This window comes from Otolemur garnettii, unplaced genomic scaffold (genome assembly GCF_000181295.1).
Source record: "Otolemur garnettii isolate 467f Iridium unplaced genomic scaffold, OtoGar3 scaffold00117, whole genome shotgun sequence".
Taxonomy (NCBI): domain Eukaryota; kingdom Metazoa; phylum Chordata; class Mammalia; order Primates; family Galagidae; genus Otolemur; species Otolemur garnettii.
Genome location: NW_003852512.1, coordinates 4,530,592 through 4,556,800, shown reverse-complemented (window position 1 = coordinate 4,556,800; position 26,209 = coordinate 4,530,592). Strand labels below are relative to the sequence as shown.

The 26,209-nt window shown below is 37.9% G+C and overlaps 1 pseudogene; it reads left to right on the top strand.

Annotated features, from left to right (window-relative positions):
- Positions 1 to 26,209, top strand: part of LOC100951800 — a 30,891-nt pseudogene that overhangs the window by 560 nt on the left and 4,122 nt on the right.

The following is a 26,209-nucleotide window of genomic DNA, read 5'->3' as shown; positions in this document are numbered from 1 at the left end:
CTCCAAAAGAGCAAACATTCACCTCCTAGGAATCCCTGAAGGAGAAGAGGATGATCCAAAAGGTGCAGATACTCTACTCCAAGAGATAATTGAAGAAAACTTCCCAAGCATGACAAAAGACACTGAAATTAGATAGCAGACAGTTTCAGAACCCCAGCACTACTCAACACAAACAATGCATCTTCTAGGCACATTGTAATTAACTTCAACAAAGTTCATGTGATGGAGAAAATCCTGCAAGTAGCCAGACATAAGAAAATCATAACCTACCAGGGGAAGAATATTAGAATAACTACAGATCTTTCTCCTGAAACTTTTCAAGACAGAAGAGGATGGTCATCAACATTCAGTTTCCTAAAACAAAACAACTTTCAGCCCAGGATCCTGTATCCAGCTAAATTGAGCTTTATTTATGACAGAGAAGTTAAATACTTTAAGGACATAAATATGTTGAAGAAATTTGCCATAACTAAACCAGCTCCTTAGGAAGTCCTCAGACCCATTCTCCATAATGACCAGCACAATGCTCAACCATCAAAATAAACTCACTCTGAAATTCTTGACCAAAATCCAATTTCCACAGTGATGAAAAATTTCAAAATTTCCACTGGACTTTCAAAAATCGTGGTACCCAAAATACTACCAGGCTTATCCATACTCTCAACTAATTGTGAACGGCTTAGACTGTCCTCTTAAGAGGCACAGGTTGGCTGACTGGATACAAAAACTCAGGTCTGATATCTGTTGCATACAAGAATCTCATCTTACTTTAAAGAATAAATATAGACTCAGGGTGAAGGGTTGGGCATCTGTAATCCAGGCAAACAGAAATGAGAAGAAAACAAGAATGGCAATTTTATTGGCAGATACACTAGGCTTTAAACCAACAAAAGTAAGTATAGATAAGGACGGTCACTTCATATTTGTTGAGGGCAACACTCAACATGATGAGATTTCAATTATTAACATTTACATACCCAACCAGAATGCTCCTCAATTTATAAAGGAGACCCTAACAGACATGAGCAATATCTTCTACCACCATAATAGTTGGAGATTTTAATACCATTTTGGTAGTATTGGATAGATCTTCCAATAGGGAACTAAGCAAAGCAATTGTGGTCTCAAACTTCACCATACAACAATTGAAATCAACAGACATCTATGGAACATTTTATCCTAATAAAAGTGAATACACATTCTTCTCCTGAGCCCATGGAACATCCTCCAAAATTGATCACATCTTAGGTTACAAGTCTAACTGCAGTAAATGTATATGTATAGAAATTATTCCATGTATTTTCTCGGATCATCACACAATAAAAGTTGAACTCACGAATAACAGGTATCTATGTACTCAGACATGGAAACTAATAACCTTATGCTGAATGATAGCTGGGTCATAGATGGATTAAGAAGGAAATTGCCAAATTTTTGGAACAAAAGGACAATAAAGACATGAATTATCAGAACATATGGGATATTGCAAAGGTAGTACTAAGCGGGAAACTTATAGCATTGCGAGCCTTCCTCAAGGGAACAGAAATAGAGGAAGTCAACAACTTAATGAGACATCTCAAGCAACTGGAAAAGGAAGAACATTCCAATCCCAAACCCAGCAGAAGAAAAGAAATAACCAACATTAGAGCAGAGTTCAATGAAATAGAAAACAAAAGAATTTTCCAAAGGATCAATGAATCAAAAAGTTGGGTTTTTGAAAAGTTTAATAAAATTGATTAACCTTTGGCTAACCTAACCAGAAGAAGAGTAAAATCCCTAATACCATCAATCAGAAATGACCAAGGTGAAATGACAACAGACACCTCAGAAATTAAAAAAATCCTTAGTGAATACTATAAAAAACTTCATTCTTCCAAATCTTGAAAATAGAATGTTGGTATTTTTATAGGGATGAGTTGAATCGGTAGATTGCTCTGGGAACTATAGACATTTTAACAATGTTGATTCTTCCCAGCCATGAGTATAATATATTCTTCCATTTGTTAAAGTCCTCTGCTATTTCTTTTCTTAGGGTTTTATAATTTTCTTTACAGAGGTCCTTTACCTCTTTTGTTAGGTACATTCCTAAGTATGTCATTTTCATTGGGGTTATGGTGAAGGGAGTTATGTCCTTAGTTAACTTCTTGAGTAAAGTACAGGAAGCCAAACACAGTTTTCCAAATTTTTCCTCATTGGGAGTCACACAAGGCATGCTTTCTAGCTCCAATTTTTAGAGACAGTAGTGAGATATATTGCTCCAGGGAAGCCCATTTGAGTGTTTAGGTCTGAGGCTTTTATTGAGAGTTGTTCACATAGGCATATTATCCATAGCAATGGATATGTGGGATTCTAACAATGAAACCAGGTACGCATTCATCAATCTCGGCATTTCTGCAAAATAACCTGAGAAGCTGATATGGCACACCCAACAGCTCCAGATAATGACAATAAAATCTTCAACAACTGAAATAAATAATATTCCAGGGGGGTTACATTTCCAAGAGCTAACAAAGGGTCATTCATGATTCTAAGTTACTTTGGACATGGAAGGAGTAAGCAACCAGCAAAAAGGCCAAGGCACTGCAGAAAGAAAAATTGATTCTTGGTTTCTGCAAGTTTTGTGTCATGGTAACCTTGGTAAAAGTATCTCAGCTGACTGGTGGACACAAAAAGCATTGAAAAAAATATGGAAGATGAGGAATTAATGTGAGTATACACAACTCTTACAATTCATTTGCTATGAAAGAGTACCAAAAAATGATTTATCTGAAGTATGTGAGATGCTAAGGAATTTTTTTGGTCTTCAGATGTAAAATTTCACATATTATGAATCAGACAAAGAGCTAACCAGAATCCACAGAGAACTCAATCAAATCAATGAGAAAAGAGCAAACAATCCAATTAATCACTGGGCAATTGAAATGAACACAACCTTCTCCGAAGAGGACAGAAGAATGGCCAACAAATGCATTGAAAGTGCTCATCATTTCTAATCATCAGAGAAATTCAAATCAAAACAATCTTGAGATATCACTTTATCCCAGTAAGAATAGCCCACATCACAAAGTCTCAAAGCTCCAGATGCTGGTGAAGGTGCAGAGAAAAAGGAATACTTTAGGATTGCAAACTAATATAGCCTTTTTGGAAAGAAGTATGAATAATCGCCAAAAATCTAAAAATAGACCTTCTATTTGTTCCTTCAATCCCACTGCTAGGTAACTAACCAAAAGAAAAAAAAAAATTTTATCATAAGGACATTTGCACTTGACTGTTTATGGCAGCTCATTTGAGAATTGCAAAGATGTGGAAACAACCAAGGTGCCCATAAAACCATGAGAGGATTAATAAAGTGTGGTAAATGGATACCATAGAATACTATTCAACTACAGAAAAGATGGAAAGCTGGTGAGGTGGCTTGTGCCCATAATCCTACCACTCTGGGAGGCTGAGGTGGGTGGATCGTCTGAGCTCAGGAGTTCTAGACCAGCCTGAGCTAGAGTGAGACCTTGTCTCTAATACTACCCAGATGTTATGACGGGTGCCTGTAGTCCTAGTTACTTGGGAGGCTGAGGCAAGAGGATAACTTGTGCCTAAGAGTTTGAGGTTGCTGGGAGCTATGATGCCAGAGCACTCTAGTGAGGGTGACAAAGGGGGAAATGAGCACTCCATGTACTTAATACAAGAGGAAAACACAATTAAATTCAAGAAAGGGGAGGAGGTAAAGTCTCCGTATTTCTTTATGGCTGCATAACATTCCATGGTCTACATATACCACAGTTTATTGATCCATTCATGGATCGATGGGCACACGGGCTTCTTCCATGACCTGGCAATTATGAATTGGGTAGCAATAAACATTCTGATACAAATACCATATGAAAGCTATAACCTAATTATAGACTAAGAATATAGGAGGGGGGAGGGGAGGGGGGATGGGTGGAGGGAGGGTGATTGGAGGGATCATCTCTATGGTTTGTCTTACAAGGGTACAAGTGAATGTTTCTAAAAGTAGAGTATAAAAGTCTTAACACAATAACTAAGAAAATTGACATCAAGTCTATGTTAACCAGTTTGATAAAAATATTTCAAATTACGAAAACACCACACTGTACCCCATGGTTGCATTAATGTACACAGCTATCATTTAATTTTACATATATATATATATAGGGGAGAAGGGAGGAGGGAGAGCGGCTCAGGAAGCTTCTACATAACAGGTACAATATAGTTGTATTTCTCGGGTGGAGGACTCAAATGCAACTCACGCTTTTCATAACAAACACAAACAATGTAACCTAAAAATATATATGCTTATATTAATCTGAAATTTTAAGAAAAGATACTACAACAGATTTGGAATTAGGAAGAGGGCAGACTAGAGACAGCTCACACACACAAAGGGGGATTGAAAGTGACAAGTAAATATTCACCTTAGTTACTGCACAGAGTATTTCAAAGTGTACATGAAAACAGAACACTGTACCCCATGATTGCATTAATGTACACAGTTATGCTATAAGAAATTAAAAAAAATTCACCTTTGCATCTATCATCTAAGAAAGCACTGGGAATGGAAAGAGGAAATAGGAGTCTCTCAAAGTTAAGAGGGAATAAGGACAACCTAATCAGCAGAATCAAAAGTACCCAGAGAAGGTGCCCACCTATGGGGAAGGAACAGATAAGAGAATCCTGGGGCTCTATATTTCCCCTTAGAACATTGCAATCAGAGGTGCAAGAGGCATGCCTTCACCCCACACAGCAGATCTCTAGACCCACATAGGAAACTAATAGGAGATTGTGTAGTGGCATTTCTCCAGAGAGAAGGCACAGTGTGGTAGAGCAGGATTCCAAACCCCATTCACTGCAGCTGGTACCATTTTGTGGACTCAGATCCAGAATGCTGCATTTAACCTGGAGTAAGATGCATTGCTGTCCCCTCCCCAGCACCCTTGCTGAACAGGAGAGGGAGCAAGAAGGCTGAGCAGGTGCCAAGCAACCCCACTGCTGGCACGGGGAACACAGGTGACAACAGACCTGGCATTTTCTAGTGCCACCTGGAAGGCCCCATCTGGCAACAACTGCTGCAGAAGCCAGGCAGAAGGCATATTCCTGGCTCTAGTGCTCACTACTGCCATCAGGGTAGTTCAACTGATACTGCTACAGCCTGTGCATGTAGCACTGCCATTGACAGACCTGGGTAGGGCATCACACAATGCCCACCCTGCCTGTCATGGGTACCCATAACAACTGCAGGGAGAAAAGGAAAGGCAGGAGAGGAGTAGTGTTAAAGTTTCACAGTGTATCTGTTCCTCTTCTGCCTGGTCAACCTTCCTAAGTAAGATTCAAGCTCACTATCCAGGGATCTTTCTTCTATTCACTGAGCAACAGAGTTGTTAGCAAAGAAAAATAGGTGTACCACAAAGCCATTTGTTTTTCAGCAAAGAGAAGAGGTACTAATTGAGAAGGAACTAGGTTAAGAACTCTGGCAACATAGGGGAAAAAAGACTGGGAAAAACTCTGGCAACATGGGGGGAAAAAGACACCTCCAAGGCATCACACTTGCTTTTCAACAATGAACTGCAACTAAAAGGGAATTGATGACATGTCAGATGTGTAAATCAGAGTATGGATCACAAAGCAAGATAATTGGGATTAATGATAAAGTTGAGAACCAACACAAAGAAACCAAAGGGGGAAAAAATACTTCAACACATGACAGAAAACGTCACTAAAGACATATATAATATAAGAAAAAGTATAACAGAATTTCTAGAAGAGAAAGAGTCATTTAGAGAGTTTCAAATTACAGTGGAAAGATTTAGCAAGAGACTAGATAGACCCAGTTAACTCACTGAGATTTTCAAAGACTCAAGATAAAGAGGTACAAAAAATATTCCATGCAAATGGAAACCAAAAGTAAGCAAAATAGCTATTCTTATATAAAATAAAACATACTTTACATCAACAATACTAAAAAAAGAAAAACATGTCCATTCTAAAATGACAAAAGAATCAAGTCAACAAGAAATAAACAGTGATATTATAACCGCCTGAGATGTCAACACTACACTGACAGAACTAGACAGATCATTGAGGCAGAAAATCAAAGAAACACTGGATTTAACTGTACTTTAGAGCAACTGTACCTAGCACATATTTACAGAACATTCTAGCCAAAAAACTGCAAAATATACATTCTTCTCATCAGCACATGGGGCATTTTCCAGATAAAGCATATGTTGGGCCACAAAACAAGTCTCAGCAAATTTTAAAAATTGAAATAGTTCCATGTATCTTCTTAGAACATAGTGTAATGGAACTAGAAATCAATTCCAAGAAGAACTGTCAAAACTTCAAAAATATATGAAAATTAAACAGTCTTTTGCCAAATTATCTTTGAGGCGATGATGAAATCAAGATAAAAATTAAGAAATTTTAAATTGAACAAAGGACTATTATGAAAACCTCTATGTACTCAAACTAGAAAATCTAGAGGAAAAGGATATATTTTTTTCACTCAGCCTCCAAAGCTTAAACCAGGAAGTAGAAATTTTAAACATACCAATAAGGAATAGTGAGGTTGAAACAGTTAAAAAAAAAATCTTCCAATAACAACAAAAAAGCCCAGGACCATATGAACTCACAATCACATTCTACCAGACCTAAGAAGAACAACCTTCTATCCTACTGAATATCTTCCACAATGCTGAGAAGGAAAAAACTCTCCTTAACTCATTTTATGAAACAAATATTGCCACAATACCAAAGCTAGGAAAAGACACGACAACAACAACTACAAAAAGAAAACTACAGACCAATATTGCTATGCACATAGATGCAAAAATCCACAATAAAATACTAACAAGCTGAATCTAACAGCACATAAAGAAGACAATTCCCCGGGATCAAGTGAATTTTATCCCAGGGTTGCAAGGATGGTTCAATATATACAAATCGATAAATATGATTCACTAAATCAACAGACTTTTCAAAAAAGCATGAGCATTTGAATAGATGCGGAGAAAGCATTCTATAAAATTCAGCACTCCTTCATGGAAAAAAAAAAAAAAACCTTTCAACAAACTAGGCATAGAAGGAACATACCTGAAAATAATAAAAGCTATGTATGACCAACCCATAGTCAACATGATACTGAACTGAAGCAAGACAAGGGTGCCTTCTGTCACCACTTCACCACTTCTATTCAACATAGTATTAGAATTTGAGCCAGAGAACTTAGGCAAGAGAAGGAAATAAAGGGCATCCATATCAGGAAAGAATTTCCTCATCTGTATCCCTATTTGATGATAATATGATCTTATATCAAGAAAATCCTAAAGATTCCACCAAAAGGGTCCTAGAATTGATAAATAAATTTAGTGAAATTTCAAGTTACAAAGTTAATATACACAAATCAGTAGCATTTCTATATGCTAGTAATAGTCAAGGCAATGGTCAAATTCATACCATTCCCAATATTTAGGAATATACTTACCCAAAGGGGTGAAAGTTCTCTACAAGGAGTACTATTATGTCATTAAATATTAATTATCTGATTTCACATCAAAAGTTTATATTATTGTGTATCAAACGAGAAGCAGTGAAATTAGTCAAAGTATTTGCCTAAACTATTGACCTATCGACACCGTGTTGCCATCATAATGGTACTTTGTTTATTCCAGCAGTAAAGAAGCCTGGAGAGCAAGTTGTGATGAAATTGTAAAAGGTATTTTCAACAGCTTGTTGAGAATTGAATATTTTTCCTTTCGAGAAGTGGTCCAAAGTCTGGAAGAAGTGGTAGTCCATTGGTACAAGATCTGGTGAATACAGTGCATGACAGAGAGTTTCCAAGTCCAGATTCTGTAGTGTGAGCAATGTTGTTTATGGGACTTCTGGTTAAACTTTGTCTTGCAAGAGAATTGGCCAGTCTCTATTGACCAATTATGGCTGCTTAATTGCAAGGATCCTCATCATGTCATCCAGTTGGCTGCAGTAGACATGCACTATCATCAATTGACCAGGTTTTATGAAGTTGTAGAGGATAATACCAGCGCTGGACCACCAAGAAGACACATTAGCTTTTTATTGATAAATATTCCATGTTACACTGTGTTTCGGCACTTCATCTGTATCCAACCATTGTGCTGAATGCTCATGATTGTCAAAAAGAATAAATTTGCCATTTCACTTAACAATATGTTGTAGAAATTGTTTGCCTTTATGTTATGACAACAAAGAAAGGCAAGCTTTAAGACAACTTCTCTTTCGATGCTCACTTAATTCAAGCAAAACCCATCTAATCCAGCTTTTTTACCTTGTCATTTTTTTTCCCAGTAGTCCAGTATTATTTGAATAGTAACATCAAACAGTGCTGCTAATTCATGCATAGGTTGAGATGGATTCACTTCCACTACAGTTTTCACTTCATCATTATTTATCTTGATCTCAGGTAGCCCACATGGCTCATTTTCAAGATTAAAATCCCAGAAAGGAACTTCTCTAGCCATTGACACACAGTGCTTCCATTAACCACATCTTTCCAAACATTCCATTGATATTTTGAGCTTTCTATGATGCGTTGGTTCCACAATGGAACTCATATTTGAAATTAACAATTTTTGACTTATTCATGGTTTCACAAAAATTGCTCAAAAATTGAAAGATAATCACAAGGCAAAATGTACATTTGAAATAACGAGGATGTACCTTCACAATAAAAAGCAATAAGATATATGAAAGTGAAATGTTAGCGATATCAACAGTCAAGCCTACTACATAAGTAAATTGGACATTTCATAATACAAAACACTGATGAAAAAAATTGCAGATGACATAAACAAATGGAAAAACATCCCTCATTCATGGATTGGTAGAATCAACACTGTTAAAATATCCATACTATTCAATGTATTTTAAAGATGAATTGCAATCTGCATCAAAATACCAACATCATATTTCACAAATCTAGGGGGAAAAATCCTAAGATTCATTTGAAACCAAAAAAGAGCCCAAATTGTCAAAGCTATCATAAACAAAAGGAACAAAAATGGAGGCATTGCACTGCCTGACTTCAAATTATAACACCTGAACACCTATTATTTTAATCCTCTCAACAATCCTTTCTGCAAAGTAGCTAGGACTTTAGGACTCTGATTGTACAGATGAAAAAGTTGAAGTACAAATTGTTACTAGCTGCATGACCTTGGTTAAGTAGTAGAGATGGAATTTCAAGCCAGGATTCAGAGACTCTACAGCAGTGGTTCTCAACCTCCCTTCATGAAGTAGCAACAAAAATAATTTTATGGTTAGGGGTCACCACAACATGAGGAACTGCATTAAAGGGTTGTGGCATTAGAAAGGTTGAGAACCATTGCTCTCAGGTAACTAGCAGTTCTAAATCAGAGTTTATACTGAGATCCCCTTCTCCCATGTATTTGGGAATATCTGAAGACATTGTTAGTTATGACAACAGGAGGGGGTGCACTACTGACATCTAGTGGGTACAGGCCAGGGATCCTGCTAAACATCCTACACGGCACAGGACAGCTGTTCACAATAAATGATTATGGGGCTCAAAATTTAAATAGTGCCAAGACTGAGAAACCCTGGGCTAGAGCTCAAGCCCCTAACACTTCCACAGTTCGGCCTCTCTCCCTGAAAGCTTTTCAGTCTGTCATGCAAATGGACGTCTGGCCAGTCAGCTCCAGTTAGCTATTTGTGCCCAGTAGTAGACACAGATTAGACTTAAGTCAGGGACCTCTGCTCCTTGGCAATTATCTCAATGATCCTCACCAGCATTTTATTATCACTTCATCTCACAGATGAAGAAACAGAGGTTAAATTACATGCCTCAGGTCTCAGAACCCAAAGTGGTAGAGCAATTGAGTCCAGCTCTTTCAAAATTGAGTCTGATATTATTTTCCCTTCATACTGTGGCCTTTCAAAGGTTACTCTCAGTCACCTCAAGTAAAATTGGCAAAATGGAGGTGCAGGTCTGGATTGGGGCTGCAGGGGTGCTGGGAAGTTTGTCAAGTTTAGTGTCTGCATTATTGCTTTAGGAGCTTGAAAATCAGCCCAGTGTTATTCAGCTTGAATTTTTCTCTTGCTAGACTCAAAGCACACCAGATACACAATCTACTGTTTGTGTAGAAAATGTGTCAGGAGAGAAAAGGACAGCATCCACATGCAAGCATCTGCTTGAAAAATCCATTTCACCATTAACCATACAATTGAGTGAGAAAAACATCTGTGCCTGCTACAGCAGATGTAATCATAAAACCCAAATGTAGCAATGAAACAAACTAAAAGAGGGACAGAGGATGAGAAACTAGAGAAATCCATGGCTTTAGTGTCAGAAAGGGATGCATCTGCGGCTTAGCTCCTGCATTGAACACTCTCTCCTTCACCTTTCAAACATGACACCATCCACAGGGAACAGCAAGATCATAAGCAGGCAAATTATGCACGAGGCGTAGCATCTGGAGCTCAAACCAGCAAGACAGGGATGAGGAAGAAATAAACAAGGCAGAGGAATCCTGGAGGCTGCAAATCAACTGCAAAAAATTTTATCTAAATGCATGTTGGCAATACTTAAGGCAGGCTTAGAATTGTGGAATGTGAGAATGGATCAAAGAAAATGTATCTGAAAGGCCCTCAGAGATCAACTACTTCAATCCTTAGTTTTACATGTGAGGAAACTGAGGCTCAGAAAGATATGTGACTGCCTATGGTCACATAGATAGTGGCAAATTATTCTGGATAGTTCCCAAGGGGTACAATTTTTTTTCAGACTGGCAAGAGGAAAAACTTACAAAAAAAACTTTCACATAGCTGAGAACATCAGCTTGAAAGCATAACTGTGTTACCGCAATGTAAATGTACACCTTGATTCTGGAAGCCAAAAGCCAATGCTGATTACCCATCTTTGCTCAAAGTGCTAAGGTGTAATTCTGCTATTCGGGGTGGAATAGAAACATCTACCAGATCTCAGTAAATGACATTGCACAACTGTTTTGAAAATGAATGTCAAATGTAAACATGGCTCTGCTTCTCGTAGGCTGCCAGTTTTAAAGTGATACACAAACTTCAATGGGAAAGTGGGAAGACAGGAACTCAACCAGGCCCAAGACACCCCAGTCCACACTCCCCTCATTTGTCCATCTGCAGAATCCAGTCAGGGAGTCTGCATCTAGGCAGCCAAGAAGCCTGGTATCAGCTCTGGTTCTGCCTAGAGTGAGCTCTAGGAGCAAACAAAGACCACTGGACTTGAGCTCTCCATAAGCCTCTTCACTGTAGAAGAATAAGATAAGGAGAAGTAAAAAGAAAGGAGAAAATGGAGAATTCTGTGGGAAGAGATGGGGGTGCAAAGTGAGGCTGCCCTCTCTCCCTGTCCATGCACTCAACTGCCAGCATAACATCCATGTTATGGAACCCAGACCATGCCTCTCTTCAGTTCAGCCATTGTGGCATCATTCATTTTTTCCTTTGTGAAACCTTGGTCAAATTCTTTATCCATTTTTTATTGTCTTATTAGTGAATTATAAGAGGTGTTTAATGTGTTTGCAATGCACGTATTTTGTCTAAGTGCTTATACGTATTTTCTCCCAGGCAAGGCTTCCCTTTTCATTTTCTTAACAATATCTTTTAAAGAGCAAAAGGTTTTAATTTTGATGGCACAATTCTTATCTACTGTGTTCAATGTACAAAACCTTTGCCTACTCTGATGTCGCTAACATTTCCTCATATGCTGTCTTCTAGATGTTTTAGAATTCAGGGTTTTACAGTTAGCTCCATTTACAATCCATTTACATTTAGAGTTGATTTTTGTTTATGGCACAATGTAAAATTCAGTGTTCATTTTTCTCCCACACAGAGGTCCAATTGCCCAGGGGTATTGGTAGAAAAGATTGTTTTTCTCGACTCGGCGCCTGTGGCTCAAGTGGCTAAGGTGCCAGCCACATACATCTAAGGTGGCGGGTTCAAATCCCCAGCCCGGGTCTGCCAAACAACAATGATGGCTGCAACCAAAAAATGGCCAGGCATTGTGGCGGGCACCTGTAGTCCCAGCTACTTGGGAGGCTGAGGCAGGAGACTCACTTGAGCCCAGGAGTTGGAGGTTGCTGTGATCTGTGATGCCATGGCACTCTACCCGGGGGGATAGCTTGAGGCTCTGTCTCAAAAAAAAAAAAAAAGAAAAGATTGTTTTTCTCTTACTAACTAGCCTTGGCATCTGATGAATTAATCATATATATTAATGTCTTGTGAGCAGACCCATCTTTCAAAGATAGTAAAGGAGCACACAAGTTTGCATGCACATTTGCACTAATTCCAACTCAGTAGGGCTCAACTCATGAGTTCTGACTAGGACTCACAGTTCTTCCCAGGGGTGAAGGAAGTTGAAAGAACAGGAAACTACTTAGGCTAGTACTAAGAACAGGCCACACAATTTGGGTCAATGCTCTTTCTCTGTTTCATGTTCATCATATCATTGATCCTTAAAAATAAACCCTGTGAAATACCAATTAATACAGTGCCCAGGCGGCTCCCATAGCTCAGTGAGTAGGGCGCCAGCCACATACATCGTGGCTGGCGGGTTCAAGCCTGGCCCAGGCCTGCTCTACAACAATGACAACTGCAACCGAAAAATAGCCAGGTATTGTGGTGGGTGCCTGTAGTCCCAGCTACTCGGGAGACTGAAGCAAGAGAACTGCTTAAACCCAAGAGTTTGAGGTTGCTGTGAGCTATGACACCACAGCACTCTCCCAAGGGAGACATAGTGAGACTGTCTTAAAAAAAAAATACAGTGTGCATAATTCAAAGTGAAACATTGAGGGATAAATGATATCCAGCTGGAGGAACTGGGGTCTGAAACCAGATGCTAGGATTCCACACCTATATTTTGAATCCCTGGTTCTATTTCTCCTTGTAGCTCCATTACTCTTATCTGCATTATACTCTGTGATGATTTTCACTAGAAACAACCTCCTACTGTTCTCTTCCCTCCAAGCTGTTGAGTGCTAACTAGTAAAAATAGTTAATATTTTTTGAGCACCAAAAGGCTTATGCTCTTTACATTGATTAACTCATTCAATTCTCACACCAGTACTCTGTAACTTATGTGCTATTATCATTTCCATTGTCCTGAAACAGAAACTCAGGCTCAGGAAGATTAAGTAACTTGCTCTAAATCAGCCAGCTATTAAATAGCAGAGTCAGGATCTAAGGCCAGGATTATCTTCCCTCAAATTCTCTCCTCTTAAGCATTACAACATGCCTCCTTCTAGACCTTGAAATAGATTGTCCCTGCATAGTTGCACAGGGTGAGTTAAGGACACTGGTCAACCACGAATGTGATGCCACGCTGCATAACGTATTGAAAACAAGGCAGTTATCCTTACACTGTCAGACTATAACGGTTCCTGTGTTTTTCCACTTCTTCCTTGGATCCATTTCTGTATTTCATCATCCAAAGACAGGAGAAGAAATGAGTATTTCAGGAGCTCCCACTGCAGACTTAGAATTTCCAAGAAACTGTATGTTTTCAGATGATCAAAGATCCAAATTGTAAAGTGACACCATTTGCTTTATTCTGCTTTAAATTTTAAGAACAGTATATGGAAAATGACTCCTTTAAAAATATGTTTAATTATTACTGGTACACAATAGTTGTATATATTTATGGGTTTCATATGATACTTCGATATAGGCATCTAGTGTAAATTAATCAAACCAGGGTAATTGGGGTATCCACCACCTCAGATATTTATCATTTCTCTGTGTCAGGAATATTGCATTTCCACTCTTTCAGTTCTTGTAAAGTATACCCCAAATTGTTGTTGATAATAGTCACTTTATTGTGTTAGTATTGTTCATCCTAACTGTCTAAATATATTTTTGCACCCACTATCTATCCTGGCTTTATCACCCCACTCCCTTACTGCTCACAGCTTCTAGTAACTATTATTCTACTGTGTGTCTCCATGAGATGGCTTTAATATTTGCCCCCACATATGATTGATAACATGTAAGATTTGTCTTCCTGTGCTTGGCTTATTTCATGTAACATAATCTTCTCCTGTTCCATCTATATTGTTGCAAATGGCAGAATTCAATTTTTTGTGGCTATACGAAATTCCATTCGGTACATTCACCACATTTTCTATGTCTGTTTAGCCACTGATGGACACTTAGGTTGATTCCAAATCTTGGCTATTGTGAATAGTGCTATAATCAACTTGGGGGTGCAGATATTATTTCCATATACTGAATTCCCTTCTTTTATACATAAACATAGCAGTGGGATTGATCAGTAATATGGTAGTTCTATTTTTATTTTTTTCTAGGAATTTCCATATTGTTCTACAAAGTGATTATAGTAATTTACACTTCCCCTAAGAGCAGATCAGGGTTCCCCTTTCTCCATATCCTTGCCAACATTCATTTATTACCTTTCTTTTAGGTTAACAGCCTCTTAACTTGGGTGAGATGATATCTCCTTATAGATTTGGGTTTTTTTTTTTTACAGTTTTTGGCTGGGGCTGGGTTTGAACCCTCCACCTCGGCATATGGGGCCAGCGCTTTACTCCTTTGAGCCACAGGCATCACCCTCTCCTTCTAGTTTTGATTTGCATTTCTCTAATGACTAATGATGTTGAGCATTTTTTGATATACCTGTTGGCCATTTTTCTGCCTTTTCTTTGAGTAATGTCTATCCAGATATTTTGTCCATTATTTAAAAGCAATCTTTATTTTTAAAGGAAATAAACATGGCTGATCTGAATTAATCATAATATTCTAAAGGGGAAAAAACAATATTTCTAGTTTATTTTTTGCTTCACTGATTTTGCTGCTTTTGTTATAATTAAGGACTTGAAAAATGTTTTATTCTGTCAAGTCATGGATGAAAGTTTATATATAAACCTTTGTTTATTTTGTAATCACATATTTGACTTTTGAATTGTTGGCGATCCTTACATATTCTAATTATTAATTTCTTGTCGGATATGTAGGTTGCAAATATTTTCTCTCATTCTCTGGATTTCCTCTTCATTTTGTTGATTGCTTCATTTGCTGTGTAGAAGTTTGGGGGATGATAGAGTGCCATTGGTTCAACATACGAAAGTCAGTGTGATACATCATATCAACAGAACATAAGGCAAAATCCATATGATCATTTCAATTGAGGCTGAGAAATCATTTGATAAAATTCAACATTCCTTTGTGATTAAAAAAACTCTCAAAAAAAAAACTTTGAATAGAAGGAACTTATCTCAACACAATAAAAGCCATATATGACAGAGTCACAGTTAGTATCATACAGAGTGGGGAAAATTGACAGCCTTTCCTCTAAGATCTGGAACCAGACAAGGAAGCTTACTTTCACCACTGTCATTCACCGTAGTACTAGAAGTTCCAGCTAAAGCAATCAGACAAGAGAAGGAAATAAAGGGCATCCATACTGAAAAGGAAGAAATCGAATCATCCTTGTTTGTAGATGATATGGTCTTATATCCAGAGAAACTTAAAGATTCTACAAAAAAAAAAAAATGTTCAAACTGATAAACAAATTCAATGAAGTTGAAGGATACAAAATCAACATGCAAAAATTCACAGCATTCTATTTGCCAACAACGAAAAATCTGAAACAGAAACCAGGAAAGTAATCTCTTTTAAAATACCTGCAACACTATTCATTTTCAGAAGCTGTTATCGCTTAACCTAATGTCAAAGAAATTATTCAGATTATCCTAATAATCCTTTTCTGCTTAGTCTTTATGGTCATCAATTTAATTCCACCAGTGCTCTTTTGTTGGGCTTTCATAGCCTTGTAAGATAAGCAGAGGAAATAATATTATCCCACTTGACTAAGAAAAACCTGAAAATCATGTAAAAACTTATCACAGCTCACACAGCTAGTAACCAGTGGAGTTGAAATTAATCTTCAGGTCTTTTGATGGCTTACTGTGAATTTTCAAATCAAAAGTTACTAACAGAAAAATTGTTGTTCTTAACATTGTGTCTCTGATATTCGGATGTAGACTATAACAACACAAGGTCTCTAAATATTTTCTTTAATAATCCTTTTGCCACATTATGGATATCCCATTATTACTATCTGGAGCTCTAGAATAGAAACAGCTGCACCTATGACATTTCAAGTGATGTCACTTTAGTAGGCTTTTAAAACAGACTGGGCCATATGTAAAAGATTCCTGAAAGGAAGAAGGAACATGTTACCTTGAAGAGTAATCAATTATGCGAATGGTTTCACTGCCTGTTATACCATGGATTATGCATTCATTTTTCTTATTAATGTTCTTTATGTTTTTCAATTAGTCACAGCAAATTACCTGTCCTTCGCCTTGGCAAGGGCAGCTCAGTGGGCCTCAGTGGAGTATTTTCCAAGTTCTGTCTTGTAATTTTTGCTTGAATTCTCCTTGAGGCATTAACATATAATTTTTTTGAATGCACCAACGTGTTCCATTTGACACCATCTCATTCATATAGGAAATTACCTATTCAATAAAGGAGTTTAAGGTATCTGGTGCATTGCAAAAATAATTTAAATATAAAAAGAATTGGAACATTAAAGAAAATTAAAATTCATTCAATACTTCTTAGTCATTCTAAAAGAGAGAGCTGTGGCCTGAAGCAGGCAAAAGGGCAGGTACCCAAAAGCCCCTGCCCAGCTTCATTCCCTCTGTCCCAGGCATGAGGAATGCCTGCCCCTCCTCTGCACTCCATCCCAAGGCTTTCATATTTCCCATCCCACAATACCTAACCAACTGCATTTTAAAAGCCAATTCTTTAGTCAGTTCCTTCCCCCTTATTTTAGTCTGTGAGATGTTCTGGGACAGGTACAATGTCTTTATCAGGATTAAATCCCTAGCTGTTAGCATACTGTACTGCACAGAACTAGGTGCTTGGTAAGTGACAGGTGAATGAAGTCATCTTTTTGGAAGATACTGGTGCATCTAGCTAGTCTTATCTTACAAATTAGGCTTTGCTCAGGCTACATTGTAAGCATTATGTTGCTTTCCCGTACTCTTCTCTGAGTTGTGAAACCAAATAACTTCTCTGTCTTTGAGGAACTCACAGTCTAACTGAACTCTGCCAAACATTACTTTTCTAAAGGTCTTGACAATCAGCGTACTTTGTCAAGACTTGCCATTTTTCTTTTTTCTTTGATGTGTGGTAAAGTCCTCAAGATTGGTAAGCTCCTTCAAGTGACCATGAGAAACTACTAGGGTGGTGTTGGAGCAAACAAATACTTTGTCCCCACAAAGCAAATATGAATATGGGGAAGAGGAAGCCTCCTCTTTCTCAAACATCTTGTTTTAATTTCATTATTACCACCATTGTTTTGGTTTAGTGGAGGAGTTTTACGGAAACTTCAATTCATAATTATACTTCTGCTTTTCAACAGAGAATAAATTACATTTCTTTACTCTCCAATTCCTTTCCTGGTGTCATTTTATTACTTTAGGGATGTGAAGAGAGAGACTCTGTGGACTCTCTGACTTTCTGTAAAAAATTGCAAGTTATTAAACCAATATCTCTACTATTATAATTCCTCCTTGCAATTAATAATTATTGTAGTCACTTGGGCAAAGAGCTGTACAAAAGTGCTATTGTAAGTTCAAACTTTAGGTTAATTAAACCCAATAAATGACATAAAAAGAGAATTGAAAATACCTTTAATTTTTATGCATAACAAAAATAAATTAGTATGAATAATACTTATTGAGTTAATGTTTACTTGATTTGAGACATAGCTAAAGTATGAAAGGTCTGAAAAATATCCCATGAGGTCTATTCTTCCAGAGGTGGCTACTAATAGTGTAGTATTTCAAAACCATCAGAAGACTAGTAGATTGGAAGGGTTGAACGAAATTAGAGAAATTGTCTGGTTTTCTCTACTTAAGTACAATGTACAACCCACCAAGGATTAGGGGTTGTTCCTCTTTTACCAGAGCCCTATATGAAAGAGATATGCCATATTACCTTCAGTTACCCATTCTGAGAATTTATTACAGCAACAAGCAAAAAATTCCTCCCTATGACTAAGCAACACTTCCTGCTTCAATGTAAGTAAAGTTCCTTGTATTGTGTATTTGCTCCAAAAGGAACACCTAATCTCTGTTCTCTTTTCAGAAATTCTTCATTCCTTTTAAAATCATAAGTGAAATGATTCCAATCCTCATGATCTCTGCACTAAACAAAACCTAATTCATTTCATTCTCAGTATCTTAGTTGTCTTCCTTTAATCTTGTTTATGACTGAAATAGGAACAGCCCTAGAATCTACTTTCTCCATTCCTGGTCCTCAGAACTGCTGAAATCAGACAAACTGAATCTTCTATCCACAAAGTCATTATTTTATATCCACAACTGTAAAGAGGTAATCTCCCGGTAAAATAAACAACAAAACAAAATGAAAAGTGATACAAGGAATCCTAAAGAGAGAGGGTGTGTGTGGGTACATGTGTGTGTTGTACGTGTTTCATTAAGGTTTAGAATTCAGTAGACATGAAAAGTTTGTGTAATCAATTGTGAAGTGGTCCATTTTTTTTAAATAAATTATATGAAATTAAGGGCAGCTAATTTGTAGACATCAATTTGATGGCAAAAAGTGGATTTCAAATTCCTAGAGAAAGGCAAATGACTACCAGTCAGAATTCCTACTAGACAGTCTGGAGAACACTTAGAGAAGTAAAAATAGATCTGCCATTTGATCCTGCAATTTCTTCATTAGGTATATATCCAGAAGACCAAAAACCACATTACAACAAAAATATTTGTATCAGAATGTTTATTGCAGCCCAATTCATAATTTCCAGGTCATGGAAGAAGCCCAAGTGCCCATCGATCCACGAATGGATCAATAAACTGTGGTATATGTACACCATGGAATACTATGCAGCCATTAAGAAAGATGGAGACTTTATGTCCTTCATATTTACATGGATGGAGCTGGAAAATGTTCTTCTTAGCAAAGTATCACAAGTCTGGAAGAAAAAATATCCAATGTACTCGGCCCTATTATGAAACTAATTTATAGCTTTCATATGAAAGCTATAACCTGATTATAGCCTAAGAATATGGGGAGGGGGGATGGGTGGAGGGAGGGTGATTGGAGGGATCACTTCTATGGTTTATCTTACAAGGGTACAAGTGAATCTTTCTAAGAGTAGAATATAAATGTTTTAACACGATAACTAAGAAAATGACATAAAGGCTATGTTAATCAGTTTGATGAAAATATTTCAAATTGTACATGAAAACACCACACTGTACCCCATGATTGCATTAATGTACACAGCTATCATTTAATAAAAAAAAAAAAAGAATTTATACTAGGCAAAAGGTTCAAGTATAAAAGACAGATGTGGTAGAGTGGAAAAGAGAGAACCAAGGTTCATATTTTGTTTAAGGTTGGGTGAGTTTCTTAACCTCTATTATTCCATAGAGTGGCATTCCAGCTTATCTGTTTGCTTTCTCTGATAATGGCCTCAATATGCAGGGGTAAATAGACCTCTAGTAATCATGTTTATACTATGGTATCCTGATCCCTTGGCCATATTTGTTGATCCATGGGTAGGCTCAGAATGCAAACCATAAATAAGATTTTTTTTCTCATGAACTTACAGTCTAGGGGAAAAAGGCACAGTGTACTGTTTTCAGTACAAGGTTAAGTCTTATTTAATTCTGCCTTACTCATCTAAAGTGTGTTCTTTACATGTCTCTCGCTAGATATTAATTTCCTTGAGGGAAAGATTTTTGTCATATATATCTCTCTAGGATAACAGAGAAAACCTTTGAAGTTGAAGTTTATTATCTTTATTATGATGATGATCTCCTGGGTGTATGTATGTGTCAAAAATCATCAAATTTTGTACTTTAATCATGTATAGAATATTGGACATCAGTCAAACCTCAATGAACTTGTAAAAGTTGTTATAGAAGTCCATAAAAACTAGCAACTACTCCTGACTGGTATGAATATAAGAGAGGTTATGGTTTCTCAGTTATCTCTGTGTGCTTTGTACATTCTTCTATTCTCACTGTTCCCTTCTAAGGAAAGCCTCTCTTTCCACAGCCTCCTGCTAATCTAAGCATCATTGGGCTACTTCTTGAACAAGTTATAGCACTGATTGTGTCACAAGAGGAACACTTGACCTAAGGATGATTAATCTCATTGGACATTTAGCTAGGCCAATCAAAGAGTTTCCATTCAGATATTGATTGAATAACAAGAAACTCTTCTTGATGGCAGCTGTCTCAATCTACATGGGTTGTAAAACAAAAATACCACAAACTTGGTGAGTTATAAACAACAGAAATTTACTTCTCAAGGTGCTGGAGGCTACGAAGTCCAAGATCAAAGCATTGGCGGACTTGGTCTACTGAGAGTCCATCCCTCATTATGAATGCCTTCTTGCTATATTCTCACATGATGGAAGGGTAAAACAAGCTTCCTCATGTCTCTTTCATAAGGGTTTAATCTCAGTCACAAGGCCTCCATTCTTACCACCTTCCACCTTGGGTTATAGTTTTCAACATACAAATTTGGAGGGAACAAAAACTTTTAGATCATAGCAGTAGCAGAAGAAAATATTTAGGAAGTGAAGACAGAGAAGTCAAGCTGATGTACGTGGATCGATAGTGACACCTTAGTATATGATAGTAGTCCAGAGAAACAGCACTACAGCATAGTTACTACAGCAGGTTATTACATAAGAATTTTGTCATTTACAGTAACTTGAGCATCAGGGCCCGGGACTGGCCAGGTCTCAGGCCCTGCTTAGGTGGGTTCCAGACGTGAACTGCTAAGCTACCTTGCTCAGGAACAGTTTCTCTTAGGTGCCAGAGGGCTATCTACTTTAGCTGGAGAGAGAGAGAAAGTGTGTCTTAGGGAGAGTAAAGCAGTCTTCTTAGCATAGATACATCTTAGTCCTTGGCAGAGCTTAGTAATCTTCAGCAGAGAGACCATGCTGGCATTCTGCAGGCAGGATAGGAGACAGAGTGCACACTCCCAACTGCCTTCTCCTCCAGCCTAATATAAGGCTGATCTCATGCTTCTCAACACCACAGGTGTAGAGCCTGCCAATTCCCCAATGCTCTCATCTCGCGAGCTCTCATGCTTGTTAGGAGAGCTAAATCTCTCTCCATGCCCTTTCCACCAAGGTGTTCCATTACAGGTATTTCTTATAACTCACACTCCTCCTAGCCATAAGCTATATGGGCTGCTACACTTGAGTGACACTGTTACTTTCTAATTCAACGACAAGAATTATTCCCACTTGGCATTATATTTTTGAGATAGTCATCTGGGTCCTGATGGTCTCTGATTAGATTTCTCCCTCTTGTCACTCCAAGTTCTTGCCAAATATGAACATATCTTCAGAAAGTACAAATATAAAGGGGACTCAATGAATTAAAGAAATCTGCCCCAAGCAATGCCGTAATTGTTAGTTTCAAACAAGTTGTTTTCCGTTATTTTCTCAATAGATGTTCTAAACTTACCTGTTTGGGCATAGAACAGTTTTATGCTGTTGGGGGAGGAAGGTGAAGGCTGTGACTGGACATTCTGTTTGCCCATCTGGTTCCATTCTCTGCCTTTGTCTACTCTGTTTTAAACTCCAGGAAGTTGGCTTATTGGACAGCTCATCCAGGCCCTGATTATCTGATTTCCATTTTTATTTAGTCAGAGGAAGCTCTAGCAGAATACTGGAGAACTGACAAGAGGTGCTCCTCACCAGTGGCTGTATTTGTCTAAAACTACAATTCCTGTGCAAGAACCACTCTTAGATTGCTCTCACTCTGTTGCTCCCATTATCCCTTTAGACCCAGCTTCCAAGGATTTCACCGTCATTAATTTTATTGCTTATTGGTTACCTTGCGTTTATGTAGTTCTTTTGCTAAACTCTCTTTGAATACCCTTTTCAAATGTGTCATCTCTTTCAAGTAGGATCCTGGCACAGAGATATGATAAAGTTTTACTTAACTGTCAGCACTGAACACCTATTAAATTTCTCTTTTCCTTAAAACTTCTAAATGATAGTAAGAGACAACATGCACTTCTTCTTTTTCCCTCTGAATCTTTTATCCTTAACATAGTACCTGACACAGAGCTGGTACTCATCAAAAGTGTGCTGAATAATAATTTTGTTAATGTATCAATTAGTTCAAGTTAATTCAAATTCTGAAATTAATGCTTGGATAAAGATTTTCTGATATTTTATATGAACCATTCTAATTTGGGATGCACACTCAACTTCAGTGGTAATTTAAGGAATGGAAATTAAAATAGCAATAGTATAATATTCTACACCTATTAAATTAACATATTTAAACCAGAGCATCAAATTCGTATATTATAGCAAAGCTATATCCTCATATATTTCTGGTAGCTGTATAAATTGGTGTAGCCCATTCAAAAAGCAATATGGCAAAATGTATCAAGAATCATAAAAATGACCCACTAATCCCGCTCTTGGGGATTTATCCTAAGGAAATAATTGAGGAGAAGGAAAATGCCATATGCACAAAGATGGTCAATGAAGCATTATTTATAAGAGTAACCTTGCAAATTACCTCGAATGCCCAACACTGGAGAACTTATTAAGCATATTCCACTGCATCAAACAGATGGAACCCTCTGATAGCCATCAAAAAATTTCCTTTCTATAGAGATGGCAACAAAGAGAAAACTGTTTCACATATTAAAACAAATGGTGGAGGATAAAAAGAAAGAAAAGGGCTTTTAAAAGCTGAAATGTAGCCCGCCCCATTCATATGTTGAAGTTCTAACCTGCAGTACCTCAGACTGTAATTGTATTCGGAAATAAAGCCTTTAAAGAGGTAATCAAGGTAAAATGATATCTGAAGGGTGGGTTTTCATCCAATTTAAGTGGTGACCTTATGAGATGAGAAAATTTGTGCACAGAGAGACACAAGACACATGGGAACACAGAGGAAGGCCCATGTGAGGGCAGAGGGAAAAGGCAGCCACATATAAGTCAAGGCGAGATGTCTCAGAAGACATCCATCCTGCCAACACCTTGATCTCAGCCTTCCGTCTGTCAGACCTATGAAGAAATAATTTTCTTGTGTCTATACTTCTTAATCTATAGTATTTTCTTATGGAAGCCCTACAAAACCAATACAAATGTAAAATTCACAGTGGTGAGGGCACTAAAACTGCTGGGTGTGTGTATACATGAGTGTGTGTGAATGTATGCATATGTGTACGTATGTGTGTACACCTGCACATCCCAACAAAGAAAGACAAAAAGTGAATATGCAAAAATATAATGCACTAATTCTATGGTCCCCACCCTCAGGCAGCAGACTGGTTCTGGTTCATGGCCTGTTAGGAACCAGGCCACACAGCAGGAGGTGAGAAGTGGGCAGGTGAGTGAAGTTTTCTGTATTTACAGCCATTCCTCACCATTCACATCATCACCTGAGCTCTGTCTCCTGTCAGATCAGCAGCAGCATTAGATTTCATGAAATCTAATAGGAGCATGAACCTTACTGTAAACTGACCACGTGAAGGACAGTTGTGTGCTCCTTATGAGAATCTGATACCCGCTGATCTGACGTGGAGATGTAATGAGCTAGAATCATCCTGAAACCATGCCCTCCACTGGAAAAATTGTATTCCATGAAACTGACCCCTTCTGCCAAAATGGTTGAGGACCACTGCACTAATTAGCTGTGCCAGAGGGAATTAGTTATCTTGTAAAATACTGTGATAGCTACATTTATCTAATAATTTTTTAAAAAGCCACAGCGATAGAAAGTTTTGTTGAAACTCTGGTTCTATTGGGCCATGAGTATTACAAGAATATTTCTCCAAATTGGAGGGAAAGAATGTGCATTGCATGTTTGAATGTGGCAGAATTGATGAGAAACAGACCTGGTGGCAGCAGATTATGAGCCTATGAATAAATGTGTCCTAAATTCTCCTTCCCCCACTTTGTAACATGAGTGTTGATCTAGTGAACGACTAAGACATGGTGAATTAATTTGGTGAGTTATTGTCAATAACTTTTTCTCCTGAAGATAGATTTTTCATGCCTGGAAACAGTTGAAAAATTCATGCTATTGAACCACAGCTCCACAGCTGGGCCTCTATCGCTGCTTAACAACCCTTTCATCCATCCCTAGAGAATCCTGCCTGGCTGCCAGCTTCCTCAGACCTCTTTGCCCGACACATCGTGCCCCCAGCTTCTCCACCTACAGCTTCAGCCTTTGCAAACCAAATCTAACCTCAAGCCGGGAGTGGTACACAGTGCTGAGATATCTCAGCCAGCTACCTCATTGTGAGTGAACCCCTAACCTTATGCCACCATCATCTCTCATAATTGGATCTTTGTCTTCTTGTGCCTAGAGCTATATATTAATAATGTATCAAGTACTTCAACCCTCTCAGAGGCACCTGTCTTATTCTATTCAACACCCAGAAACAAAGTCCAATCTCTGTACCTCAAACTAGAATTTGTGATGTTGCTACCTGCAGCAACAGCATTCTATCTGATGTCACTGTCATCATCTCTGGAATTGCTCCTGATGCCTATCACCACCACCAAATTTATCTGAGGGCCCCTTGCATCTAAAAGCAATTCTGTTCTCTAAAAATGCAAATGCATGAGTTCCATACCCTCTTTGCTGGAGGTAAGTTCTAAGAATCTGAATTTTATAAGCTTCCTGTATTATTCTGAAAAATTCCAAACTTCAAGAACCATTGCTCTGTATAACAGCTGAAAAGACTTTCCTAAAATTCAAATCTGACCACTTCACTTCACTGCTCTAAAACTTCCAAGTCCTCATTCTTCTTAGGTTTATGTACAAACTGCTTAAGGCAGCTGACAAGGCTTTCCAGGACATGACTATTGTTAGCTTGTCCACATTTATCTATTACTGTTCCAGGAATTGGAACAGTAAGATCCAATTACTGGTCCAATAATGCCCAATTTCTGGTATTTTTCTGTACCCACTGTATTGTTACAAGCCTCCATGCCCCTGTCCATGCCTGTCTCACCTGATGAATGTCCATTCTTCAAAGCCATGCTGAAGCATCCTGTAACAACCCCATAAAGCCTTCACACACACACACAGTCCCCTATGCAGTGGCCAGAGTTAACTGCTCTTCCTCTATCATTCCAGACCTAATTTTGTTATTGCATTTACCTTAAAGAAACTGTATTTGTTTTATTTATTTATACATCTCTTCTAACTATCTCCCATCACTACCCCACCCTCCTCTAGACTATAAGTTCTTGCAAGGCAAGGATTCTTAATAATAATGTTTTTTTAAATGTTATTAACGATTATAACACTGCTTAATAATCTCCATACTCTCACTCCATACACTCTAGAGCTGTGGTTCTCAACCTGTGGGTCGCAACCCTTTGGGGGTCGAACGACCCTTTCACAGGGGTCACCTAAATACGTCCAGCATCTCAGATATTTACATTATGATTCATAACAGTACCAAAATCACAGTTATGAAGTAGCAAAGAAAATAATTTTATGGTTGGGGGTCACCACAACATGAGGAACTGTAAAAGGGTCACAGCATTAGCTAGGTTGAGAACCACTGCTCTAGAGTGTCTCGTGCATGATAGGTGCTCTATAAATGTTGACCAGACCTCAGTTGCGTTTCTTAAAGCACTCACATTCCTTCTTACCTTCTGACTTCCATGCATGGTGCTGCAGTGCTCATGAAGTCTACATATTCCACATGGCAAGATTAGATGCATTTTCCAAGTTCTCCTCCCAGTGCATAACTTCTCTCCTTGTACTGCTCCCTAATCATTGTGATTATTATGCTCTATTTAATCACAGTTAATCAAGGGCCAGTACTTTAACCTAACATCACATGTTCTGGTCTTTAGCTAAAACAATAACTGCTACATAGTAAATGTTCAACAGTTATCGTATCAATAACTGGCCATGCATTCTGTGTTCTTTTGGGAAAGTCATGAAATCTCACTTGCTCAGAAACCTAAAAATGGCGTCCTTTGTTCAGCAAAGGCTAAACACATGTGACACTAATTTCAAAATATATTTCTTCCCACTGTCAGTTCCTGATCAGATATTTCAAAGGGATTCATAGTTTTAGTATTTGACAATTCTCAGAAAAAAAGAAAATTAGTTCCAAGACCTCATTGTACCCAGGTGACCATCAGGAAGTACAAATA